General features: G+C 39.9%; 1 protein-coding gene across 6 annotated transcripts in view; it reads right to left on the bottom strand.

The window, feature by feature from the left end:
• The window catches only part of LOC125465563 (serine/threonine-protein kinase Nek6-like), a 269,602-nt gene that overhangs the window by 199,333 nt on the left and 57,068 nt on the right, over window positions 1-13,201 (bottom strand). The window contains exon 1 of one of the 6 annotated variants that reach the window (XM_048559237.2): window positions 58-149. The exons of the other annotated variants lie outside the window; for them this stretch is intronic. The gene's annotated coding sequence lies outside the window, so the exon portion shown is untranslated. Of the gene's footprint in view, window positions 1-57; window positions 150-13,201 lie in introns of those variants that run through there. 6 annotated transcript variants of the gene reach the window in all.

The raw sequence follows: 13,201 nt of genomic DNA, 5'->3' as shown, positions 1-13,201 counted from the left end.
TGAAAGGTGTAGATACCATGGAAGTGGCAAATTGGATCACTCTGTGTGCATACTTACTTGCATGGGATTTTGTAGAAGAAATGGCTTAGAACAGGCCATTCAACACAACCAGTCCATGTTGGTACTTATGCTCTACTTAAGCCTCTTCCTAGTTTTCCTCCCCTCCTCTCTCGTCCCCATTCTTGAACAGCTTCCCCTAAAATGTAACAATATTAGTTGTGTCATTTTTCATTCACTTGTGAGACATGAGTGGCACTGGCTGGGCCAGCATTTATTACCTGTCCCTAATAACTCTTCAGAAGATTGTGGCTTCAACAGTGCCATGTAGTTAAAGGTTGCACTCGTAGCCACTAGTCAGTTACCACCTAAATTAGCAATTTGGTTTCCCTTTATTTCAATGGATTAAATGACACCCATCACCTGAAACTGACATGGGCACACAAAGATAGGGCATGAATCTTATCACATGCACTAATGGGACATTAATGTGAATGACCATATCCAACCTGCTAACACCAGGCAAAACAAAAGAGTAAAGATTGCCCATAACAGCAAGACATCTCCTGCTACAGAGTCCATATAGCATGGAAAGCTCAGAGATTGTGAAGCTCCATTCTGATGCCCCACGGTAAATTCTCTTGCTATATTTACTGGTCAGTTCACACTATCATCAAGCTGACAGACATTTCGAGAGTAACCAGTACCAGCAGAACAATAATCTGGCAAATAAATCACTATTTCAGCACAGCCAGGGGAAATTAAATAAGAAAACATCTGGAATGAAACACTTGTTATGAATTATTCCTTATTCAATATGGTTGCGAAAATGTTCCTTATGCTGTTGAAGAGGTAGGGGTAGCGTGAGAGAAGAGGTTGAGTGTGGGGCAGGGACTTTGGGGGGAGTGCGCACTGGGGAATGTGCTGGAGATTAGGAAAGGCTGACGTTACTTCAATGATGAATGGTAAATTTCAAACAATTTCATAGAAGCTAAATTACAGAAGTATGGAGAACGATGTGTTCCATACATAGTAACTTGTGCAACGGAATGAAGAAATTATTAGAAAATAGAGCTGAAAGCCTGCTGTAGGTGTTGAAGGAAGGTTCATTCAGATTGATTCTTGGTCATCAGAATAAACGATATTACTAGACACCACCAATTTAACCAGACATTGAGTTCACGATTTCAAAACATCAGTGCCAGTCCTTTCCAAAGTCCTCACTTTGTATGAACACAGCCTCAGAACTGGAAGATTCTAACAAAAGTCCTCACTGTTCTACCTCCACAAACACTGAATTTATACCGTTGTTCCAAACTCCTAGTCAGACATCACTCAAACGATAAAGCTGCAGTTATCTTCTATAACTCAAAAATTACTCACACATCTCACACAACAAAGTACAAGGCCAGGTTTGAAATAATGGCTTATTGTTTGTACCATGCACTGATGGGTCAACCTCTCCACACACCTACAGTTGTAATGAAAGATATAATACTGGGTAGGGGTTGGATATATAGAATTTGAATGCCATACTTCTGTCACACATCTCAACAATACAGATAATAGTTTTGCTTTAATCTCAATTTATTTTTGATCAGATTTTCTACTTGAAGGAGTATGAAAGTCAAGATTTACTTAAATAATTTTAATTAAATTATCAGTCAAATTCACAAGAATGGAGGCAAATCAATAAGAATATAACTTAACTGCAGTAGTTTCCCAACCTCTGGGCCAGGAGGCCAAGGTTTAAGGCCCATTTGCTCCAGAGGCGTTTAATGAAATCTCTGAGTAAATTGATTATAAACTGTCTATAACACATCAGCTGATACATTTGATATTTTGCCCCTTGTTGTTTGAGTATGGTGCAAAAACATGATTAATGCATTGAGATGACATCCTGGCCCTTTTCCTCTTGGACCGAAATTGTTGCCTTGATACAGGGCCATGATGGGCCTATGCCAAACTCCACAAGTGAACAGGATGGCTAGCCAGTGACAAAAATAAACAATGGCCAGGCTTCGACAGGGTTGTAATTAGGGACTGAAAGTTTTGGCCAAACCCACCTCCACCGGCTCCAGTTTTTAATGTCCTGGTGCTGCTAAATGTCAGCAGCCCTGGCTTCCAAGGCCCCCTTCATGAAGGCTGGATGTCTGTGATGGTTGTGGTGGAGGGAGGGGTGGAGGGATGTCAGCTCAGTTATCAGAACAGCTGGTTTGCTTTACAGAATGATGCCAACAGTGTAGGTTCAATTCCCACACCAAAGTTGCCATGAAGCACTTTCCTTCTCAGCCGCTACCCTTGCCTAAAGTGTGGTGACCGTCAGATTAAACCAGTGATCACTCTCTAATGAGAGAGCAGCCCTATGGTATGATAAGACATGTGACTTTATCTTTGCCTTTGAACTTGTAGACATTTGCAGGCCTGGCAATCGAGCTTGTCAGATATTACTGATTCCCAGGTGGCAGAATGCCCATCTTTTATTGGTGGCACAAAGCCCATCTATTGTTGGTGGAACAAAGCCCATCTATTGTTGGTGGAACAAAGCCCATCTATTGTTGGTGGCACAATGACCATCCATTGTTGGTGGCACAATGTCATCCATTGTTGGCAGCCACTGGCAGTGGGAAGAGGTCATCAAATTTCCCTTCAGACATTTAAGAGCTTTGAGCTGACCCAAGGGCAAGTAGGCAGCCTACCCTAGACTCCGTCACTGGTAAAATGCCACTCAATGGATGGCAATGACCACAGCGTCTCCCTACCAATTCAGCCCACTTTTGTACCCTCCCTTTGCTTTGGGGGGAGAAGACATGGCAGCTGTAAAACTCCAGTCCAGAGGTCACTTTCAAAGGACTAGCAGATATTGAAGGCACCAATTTTCTCCATCCTTTGGGATTTTCTCAAATTCGGGCAATGTCTTGGGATGTAAAAGGTCAGAGTTGGCTTGTGAGTGAAGAAACATTGGTACCAGTCAAATGTCAGCAAGCAGAAGCATTGATCATTTGAGTCAATGTAAGGTTTTTACTGAGTACTGCTTACCACCACTAGCCTAGGAAGGTCACTATAATAATTCTGAGCCTGAGTTGCCAAGCAGGGTGCTCTGCTGGCTCTTACAGCTCTGGTACGATCCCTGGAATCCAATAATTGCTTCAGTGCCGTTCTTCTTCTGGGACTGTCTGTGAAACTTCGCAGTGTGGTCCTTTACTGCTTAACTTTATAATGAAGAATGCCACTTGCTTCTAAATTTAACTAGAGACTCACAGCCCTCCTGTAGATATTTGAATGTATTTGTGGTATAGAAGATAGTGACACTGAATATATGTAAACAGAAGTGAAAAAACAGGAAGCATCCATCTACAATTATCTATCAATTCTTTCATTCAGAAGCATAATTACAAGTTCAAACCTTATTTCTAAGTAACTGTTTTGTGATGTCAAAAAATGACCCATTCACTTGGACTCTACATTAAGAATAATGTCAAATCAATGTCTATCGGTGCTCAGTATGAGATGGAAATGTCCAATATTCGTGCACACTGACACAAAGACACAGGCACACACGATGCAGAGATGCACACAGACTCACACAGACGCACACAGACTTGCTCACACTCTCACAGACACACACAAACACACAGTGAAAATGGATTTCAGCATGTTGTCTGCTCTGCTCTCCCACAAACTGTGCTCCATCAATATCTCATTGAGAGACTTGAAACTGAACCACATGTAAGGGCATGAAGTATGGTACTTACCCACTAGCTACCCACAAAATAGGAAAAGTTATGACTTGTCCGTTTAAACATAAGTTGATTTTTTTATAGTGTGGTCAATGGATAACACAACTCTCTGGTACTGAAAATTTACTCTTTACAAGTACAGTGTCATTCATTTCGATCTTGATTGGAAATTCGTTTTTAGAAACTATTCTTCTGTTTTTTTTCCCCATCCCTTCTATTTTTCCCCAAAATTCAATTCCTCTCACTTGTTCCATCTTCTGTCTGCAACCTTACAATAAATTAAATATTTGTACCCATGCTTTCTGCTATAGATTGAAAAATCCATACTCAGGCATTCACAATGTGATTAGCCGACAGACTGGGCTATTACTCACCCTGCTCGCTCACTCTCTCTCTCTCTCTCTCTCTCATACAGACACACACAGATAGGCACATACTGGAAAGGATCACTATTAACTGGAAGTTACATGAAAAGCCAATGAAGAGTCTGTGGGCAGCTGTAAGTATAATTAATAGAGACAACTATTGTTTCAAATTTTGACCACAAAGTCCAGGGGCAATATTTCCCAGCAAACCACATCTTGCAGTTGCTGCAATAGCATGGAATTTCCCACAGCCCCAAATAGTGAGCTCCCGATTACAGGCATTATTATCTTCTCAAGCTCCTCTCGAGTACTGAAACTCAGATGACCCCAAAAAAATGACAAGGTGACTTCATTTTACTCAGAATATGCGTGAATATTGTCTGTCATTAATGTGCGCACAGTTTTGACAAAGTGGAAAATCTTGCTCATTGTCTCAACTCAGTTTTAATCACAATAATCCCAGAAGGTTAAAGAAAATATCTCGTAGGGAGGGGAAACCTCTGCATTCAACTGTATAACTACTTTTACTGTTTACTGCCTGATGTGATACAGATCGTGATCTGTTCATCTGTCTTTGAGCTATCACTGTGCTGCAGATTGAAACATACAGCTCGCTCCCAGGCGTATTAGGAGTTTTGTTGGTGTAATAAAAAAGTTTTGAAGTCTGGGAAGTATTTTATTTATATCATTTCTCTTTCTCATGTTATTTTAAAATTTATTGCTGCAGCCTAGTTATTGATGATCTGCCTCTTAATTAGCCTGCATACACCAGGAGTTTTGGTTGGCTGAGTCGGAATATATTAAACTGACCTCAAGTTAATAAGAAGATTGTTGAAAAGGGGTTGTTTGGCATTAACAAAACATCAGCAAAATTATAAAACACACGATCCTGCAACGTAGCAAATAAGATAGTAGTCAAGATCACAACAAGCAAAACTTTGCAGCAAGAATGCTTTTGCTAATATTTGTTCTTTCTTAATATGTATATCCAGAGTGAGCAGAGTTTATAATGCCTATTTAATGATGCCACTTACTCCCTTGCCAGTCATGTTACTTTGTTAGCAATTAACACTTCAGTGTCTGTTATGCTGAAATTGAGGACAGGGCTGACAAAGAGAGTCAAGTATTTTGATCCAGAATTTCAGGAACAAATGCAGCTGACTGATCCAACTTTACAGCACAAAAGAGACTGTTCCATCCATCATCCTACACCAGTTCTCTGAAATAGAATTTGCCTCCCTTTTTGTTTCCTTATTTCCTACAGTATTATCATATAAACACATTCTGCTGCCACCACTATTCTGGCAAGCGATAAATTTCAGTCCAAGCCTAACATTTCAGTGACAGTCTTGAATTGTGCCCTCTGTTCCTAAGTCACCAACCAGAAGCACCAGTCCTTTTCCCAAGGTACGTCATCAAAACATTTCAGATTTGAACAGCTCCTTTGTACCTCCTCTGAACACTCTCCATTCATTCGAAAACATCCCCAGAATATACAATGTCCGCTCCTAATTAAACCTTTTCATCCTTGAATCTCTCCTGCACCTTCTCAATGTCCTTGACATTTTTACAATAAGGAACCTCCAAACTGGGCATAATATTACAGCATTTTCCCTTTTATCTGATTAGACAGGAACTGCAGACTAGACAATGATTTGGCAATGTTCTTTGCTTTTGTACTTTCACTTCTATTCAAAAAATCTGGTATCACATGTCTCTTTCCACAGCTTCATTATTTTCTTTTCCTATTTTTAGCGATTTGTGTACTCGAATCATAGAGGAGGCCTCTTAGCCCCTTAGTTCATTGTGGCCTTCTTTCAGATCATGACTGATCTGTACCTTAACTCTATTTACTCACCTTTGATCCATATGCTTGTATTTGCAAACACTAAAAATCTCTTGCCATCTCTGAGGTCCTTTACTGATCATTGTTTATGTGCTCTTCTTATTCCATTTACCAAAATACACTGTATTCCTGAAAAGGTTCTCCCTCATTCTCATCAAGCTGCTTTTTTCCAAGAAATTGGTAATCACACATTGGACTTAAAAGAAACTTTATGAAGCTCCCACACAAACACTTCTAATACTGACTGGGAGTATGTACATTAGGATGGGCAAGGATATACCACACAACAAAGAGCTTTATGTATTTATTTCCTTGGTGCCATTAACTGCTCCTTTCAATTATCAACAAATGAATGCCTGTTTAGCAAATACTAGCAGATATCCAACATCTCATCAAAATTTGAAATATCTATTCATTCAGCCAAACTACTGTTGTTCCTTTTTCTTATGATAATTCAAGTGTATTGCAAGAAAAAAACCCACTTAAGATCAGGTTAAAAATATCTCTGCAAGATTGTTAGTTGCTAACCACAATGCTAATGGTTAAAGTCTAACTTCATTATAAGAAATTAACATCTAACCTCTGGGTTCACAAATACCATGACATTATTAGATTTCCATCTTTGTAGGCAAGTACAGTGAGAAATCTTAGGAATAAGGCATGGTAAAGAAAAGCAACAAGGGAGTGGAATTCTGGGATTTATGTCAAACCTGCTGTTTGCTATAGCAAAAAGCTGAGGCTTAAGGCTGCCTATAAATCTGTTTGTGTGAGAATGGAATATAGATGTCTCTCTCTCTCTCTCAACAAGGTAAGGAACCATGGCATGTAAAAAGCGTTTAGTACCAATGGTACATACAAATGTGCAATACTTACATAAATGTGCAGGGTCAGCAAAAGGCAAATCAGCTACTCTTGTTTGGTCAAGGAGAGTTTCTTCACACACATCATTAAAGGTGACTTGAGCTATTTGTGAAGCAGACAGGAAAAGCCAATGCACTTTGGAAGAGCTTCTTTATTTCATTACACAGAGCTTGCTACTCCATCCAAGTATGCTCTGCTCCCTTGGTTGGCTTTTCTTTATCTGTATTTTTAGATATTCTCTAAGAGGTGCTATAACATACCTTTGAAGTATGTCAGTCTTGAACCCGGTGCTCCTGTCTCAGAGGTAGGGACAGTACCACAGCACCACAAGAGCTCTTTATATGTATCTTTTTAGCATAAGGTGTAATCCAGGTACTTAACACAGATCCTCTCGACTCATGCTGAGTGTAGGCCCTAATGCGATGTTGATATTATTCAGTCCCATTTTCCTACTTCTTTTCTAGAACAGTCACATAGATATTTTTAATCAACCAATTCAGATGTGTTTTGGCACACCCCAGGAGTGACTGGGACTTGAGCATGGGTCTCCTCATTCAGTGCCAGGAACACTACCACTGGGCCACAACAGCCTTTAGATGCAATTATTTTATATCCTTTATGTGCATTTTAAACGAACTAATCAATTTTCAGCACCAGCTCATTTTGTTACCTTTAACGTGTCAATATTTAGCATCCTATGAACAAAATTAACATAGGAGATAAAGATGATATTGGCAGCAAATCTGTCAGATGGATCTTCCACTGTGACAAGCTATAGTGAAGATTCACCTTCCAACATGGGGGTAAACAGTGCAGATCCCACTTAGCTGCGGCACACAGAACGCCTGATATCTGAAGGTTCTTCAGACATAACTTGGAGAAGGCTGCTCGTGCAGACAGCCAGCAGGGGAAAGCGCAAAACATTCACAAACTGCAGAGGAGAACCACGTGGCAAGACTCTATAAAGCAGAATCTCAGCTGAAGAATAGAAAGCACTTCCCCACCCAATGAGAGAGGCACCGCAGCAAGCTAGAAACCCCATGAAGCTGCAACATGAGTCAAACCTTAAAAGGTGAGAGATTGAATTAGGTGCCAACAATCTGAATCTTTTGAGTCAAGGCCAGAGAGTGAATGGATATCAGAGGCTCCATGAGGAAAGCTGAAATCCCTCGTGGGCAAGGGGAAACTTTCCGAACAACAAGGTTCAGTTTACAAGCTAGAAAGCTAGAAGTGAATAAAGTACTTACAGTTCAGACAGAGCGTCGCCATCACAGCAACAGACACCACGAGACACGGCAACCATAGGAGACATAAAAGGCCACAGAAGCAACTTACAACAAGACCATTGATCCACAAACGTTAAAAAGCCAGAATTAAAGACAGAGAGGAGTAAATTAGAAGCTTAAGCAGACAAAGTCTACTGGAAGAAGAAAGTCAGGAGCGACTAAAGCCACAGAAAAGGCTTGAGATCCATTATATCAGCCACACAGATGGCTGGATCCTTCCAGGGAAGGATGGCGAATGAGCAGGGATTATTAGTAGTGCACAAACAGTGGGAATTGTTGGGAGAAATCAGGTAAAGCATCACCATTCTTCTATGAAGCTGCAAAATACAGGATTGATTTATTAAAACCATGAAGTGAACAGCAACTTTTATTTAAAAAAAAACCTCAGGATTCAGTTAGTGAAGCCAATAGGAACAGAAATCATTCCTTTGTCTTTGGAACTCTGCCACAGATAGCTGTGGGGGTACAGTCCTTGTGTATATTTAAGGCTGAAATCGCTAGATTCTTAATCAATCAGAAATCAAGGATTAATCAGCCATGATCCTATTGTATGGAACAGCAGGCTCAAGGAGCCAAATGGCCTATCCTTGTCTCTATTTCTTCTGGTCTTATGGTCTTATTTAGGGCTGCAATGAATGGGATTCATGAAAAAAAAATCAGCACAAAAGCTGTACATGCTCCACTTTCTTACAGTAGATGGGAATCCTCTATTCTACTTGTAAAAGTTGAAAATTTTCCATTTTGATTCCGAAAGCCCAAGAATGGCTTCCAATAAAACAGTACACAGTAGCAGCATTACTATACGACAGAATGAAAATATTTAAAAAAAGGCAAGTAAACAATTACATTCAGAAGGCACGGCAACAGAAATAATATTGTCATGAAGATTTAATTTCAGAGATGGTCCAAAGCAAGCTCAGATTTAGACATTCAAATAAAATCAAAATACTGCAGATGCTGGAAGTGTGAAATAAAAACATAGTCTTGGAGAAACTCAGCAGCTCTGGCAGCATCTGGGCAGAGAGAGAGAGAGATAACTAATGCTTCAAGTCCAGTGTGACTTTTTTTGTTTTGAACAGCACAGAAAAATTCTTAGCGGCAAAGATCAACCTAGTCATGGGAGATCGGCAAAATCCACTGAGTTCCCAAGGTTTATTATCAGATAGCGTTCCAGAGCATAACATAATTCAAAGAATCATTGTCTACAGCCTACAGCAGTGCAATTACAAAGGTCCAACAGTGCAATACTTAAGATTAAAGACATGCCACATGAAACTCTACAAACATAATAAATAGCAGAGAACTCAAACATATTTCACAATGAAGAATTTTCACTCTAGTATGAATGTATGTCTTGCCCTAAACATTCTTTAAAAAGTCAAAGAGATTAAACAGTAAAGAATTAAGGGTACCTTTGAACATGTATACCCTAAATTGTTTACAGTAGTAGAGAAGCTCAAAACTGAACATAGCATCACACTCAAAAGAAAATGCTAAATTAATATGCATTTACACACTCGAAGTTTCCATATCCTTTAAAGGAACAAGCTGAGAAACAACAACAGGAGATTACCAGAACTGGTATCATTTCCCCGATGAAAAATCCAGCTGTGTGGTGTTTGGGAATGGTTACCATACCCAAATCTAATGGCTCCATCTGAACTTGTGTTTGCCTCACTGAGTTCAACAAGGTGGCTGCTAGAGAAATATTGAACTTGAAATACATTGACGTTCCAAAAGTCATGAAGATCATCCTTTATTCTACTGGCATTGGGTAATTAAAAACATTAAAGTAGTCACAGGTTTTACATGGAACGAAATTGTAGTTTACATTGAACTGTGGAATCCTTTGTATTTGTCCTCTTTCCTTCCATGACCATGCCTCCCCTACAGTTACCCTTTCACTCCACAGACAATCCATTCCACTTCTCCAGCTGCCTTCCTTCACTGCCACCATCTGTTGCTGGAGGCTCCAGCATAACTGCTTGAGCTCCCCAGCTCAGCACTGTCCAAACGTCAAGGGCTGTCACTATCACCTCACCTCTGGAGTTCAGCCCTTTCGTACATGTTTGAACCAAGATTGTAATGCGGTGAGGAACTGAGTGACCCTGGCAGAAACCAATCTGGGCATCACTGAGCAGGTTATTCCTTTGTGAATGCTGCTTGATTGCACTACTGACAACCCCTTCCATCACTTTGCTGATGGTTAGGAGTTGACTGAAAGGGCAATGTTTAGCTGGGTTGGAATCATGCTGCTTTTTGTGGAGGACATATCTGGTCAATTTTCTACATTGTTGGGTAGATGGCAATTTTGTAGCTGTGTTGGAACAGTGTGCCTTGGAGCACAGCAAATTCTGCTGCATACATGTTCTATACAATAGTCGCAATGTTGTCAGGACCCAAAGCTTTGGGGGGGGGGGGGTGGTGCATACTGGTGGTGGGGTAGATTATAGCATAAGATCAGCCATGATCATTTCAAATGCGGAGCAGGCTGGAGAGGGAGGATGGCCTACTCCCGCCCTTAGCACAGCTATGTGTCTGCATATAAAGTAACTTGCATCAAAAAAAATGTATTCCTCTTTTTCCAAAGATGATGAACATTGATCCTTAAGGAAAGTTAATCAGAATCACGACCACTGGTTTCGGAGTTTCAAATCAACGATAAATATTGTCGTTAAACAGTAAATACCAACCAATATTTCTAAACTGCTTCAGTGACTATAAATCTCTGGTTTTCAACCGGTGTTGAAACGACAAGGTGAGATATGTGGGCTGACATGGAGGAGTCCCGCTGATCACTCAGTGACTCCATTCCTATTCTGGCATAGTCAATGCATGTAAATGTGATGTTTACATGCAACTAATTCAGTGGGTGAGCTGTGGAATTCTCTATCACATTGATGAGGGCCTTGAAACTGAAAAGGATGGGATCTACTGATCTAAGTCATTCATACCCTCCCCAGCCTGTTCCCAAAATCCAGAAGCTGACCTCTTACCTCAAACTCTCACATGTCGTCCACACCAAAGAGAATCCATGAAGTCCATTTGGAGCCAAATCTGACACAGAAATAACTTTGAAGCACCAGTATAGATGCTAATATTGTCACTGCTACCCTTCCACATCTTTCTGCTTGGACTTAATATGGTGCTTTACAGCTGCGCACTTTCAGCACACCCATAACTCCCCCAACCAAGGCCTGGAACACTCAGACATACAAAGAAAATGTTTACAATTCATCCACTTCATCATTATCACAGACTATTTCACATGGTTCTTGTTACAGCCTGCTAGAACCCATTCAACAGCTGTTGTCAAAAATGTTCTGTGTAAATCACTCTCTGGGTTTATTGGCAGTGATGAATTTGTTTTTTTATTATGAATCCAGAATAATGCAATTGTTCAATTCAAATTACTGCTCACCTCTTGAAGGCTCATTCTCCTTGTAAAACAAATAAAAATCAAACCCTCATTGACAATGGGTGCAGAGTTGGGATCATGCAGGTAACAATGTTTCATCTGCAACAAGGCTGCTGGAGGAATGCATGAATAATCTTATGGAATCTGCTGTTTCCAAAAGGATCTAACTTGTGAAATACTTCCAGCACAGAAAATGCTCAAAACTTTTAATATTGATATAATTGTTAAAGAATATTTTGAACAAGGCGTCAAGAAAGTGTACGCCCATCGGAAGCCTACTTTAACATAGCACAGGTGCAAAGAATTGTAATGAATTCATTTTTCCTAATTAAAAAATTGTATTTATTCTAATTAAAAGAAATGAAATGCTCATCACTTTGTCAGGAATACTGGTGGGAAATAACAGCGGAATTTAACATTGTGAAGAAATGAATTTAACCAAGTTACAAGCTTAGGGCAATGAATCTATTAGATCCGAATTTGGCTGAAACAAGCCAAGTATAAACTAGCTCAGAGATATATAAATAAATAAGAAATACAGGCACTGCTTCAACAATGCTGAAGATTACCTAGAAAGTGAAAGAGGAAGATTAATAAACATGTTGGGTGAGACTGTTCTAATGTGATGTTAGCCTTTTTATTCCAGATGTTAATTGACATTCTGAGCATTTCTGACATGTTTTTATTTGAGAACAACTCACTTTGACTGAGTTTAAGTTTAAGAAGTATCATGAGTATGGGGAAGGATGATTTCTACTCATGTTTGTGGACTATGTTTGTACCTTTCTCATCGAACACTTGAGCATTCTCATGGTAGTGAAACATGTTGGGGAGGAAATTGTCGCTTTCTGTGGAGAACAATAAATATGTCTATATTTCTCTAAAATGACATTACAATGAGAACAAAAAAAGCAGGAAAAACTCAATAGGTGAGGTAATCTTTGTGTAAAGAAACAGAATTAATGTCGATGGGGCATTCTGATGAGGTTCAGAGAGAAAAAGATCTAGACTGCCCCCACAAGGGCAAACACCGACGCAATATTCACCCTGTGAAGTTTTTATAGGATCTTATGTATTGCATTGAGATCACTTTTAATTATTGTTACCTTCAACATTTATAGATCCAGCCTGTACAACCATTCCACGTAAGTTAACCCTTTCACACCAGGAATCAGTCAAGCGAACATTCTCTGAATTGTTTCTATTATACTTGTATCCTTTTTTAAGTAAGGGGGTCAAAAATGGACAGAGTACTCCAGATGTAGTCTCACTAAGACCCTCTATGGTTGTCACAAAAGTGTCCTACTTTTATACAACATTCAACCACCTCCTTAATCGCTTGCTGCATCTGCATATGATGCTTCTGTCACTCATGTGCCAGGACACCCAGATCACACTCATACTGCAGAACTCTGCAGTCTCTCTTCATTTAAACAATGTCCAATTTTTATATTCTCCCTGCCAAAATGGAAAATTTCAACTTCTCCCACAGCATTCTCCATCTTCCAAAATTTTGCCCATTCACTGACACTATCCTTATACCTTTGTAGTCTTGACAGCCACTTCAAACTTACTTTCCTATCCATCACTGTGTCAGCCTGTATGCCCCCCTCCCTGCAATAGCCCTCAGACTAACTCCCTTGTAGACTAAAGATCTGTCTAACTCAGGTTTGAATGTTAAGCATCCT

Source organism: Stegostoma tigrinum, chromosome 29 (genome assembly GCF_030684315.1).
Source record: "Stegostoma tigrinum isolate sSteTig4 chromosome 29, sSteTig4.hap1, whole genome shotgun sequence".
In the NCBI taxonomy this organism is placed as follows: domain Eukaryota; kingdom Metazoa; phylum Chordata; class Chondrichthyes; order Orectolobiformes; family Stegostomatidae; genus Stegostoma; species Stegostoma tigrinum.
This window is presented reverse-complemented; position numbering and strand designations above follow the sequence as displayed.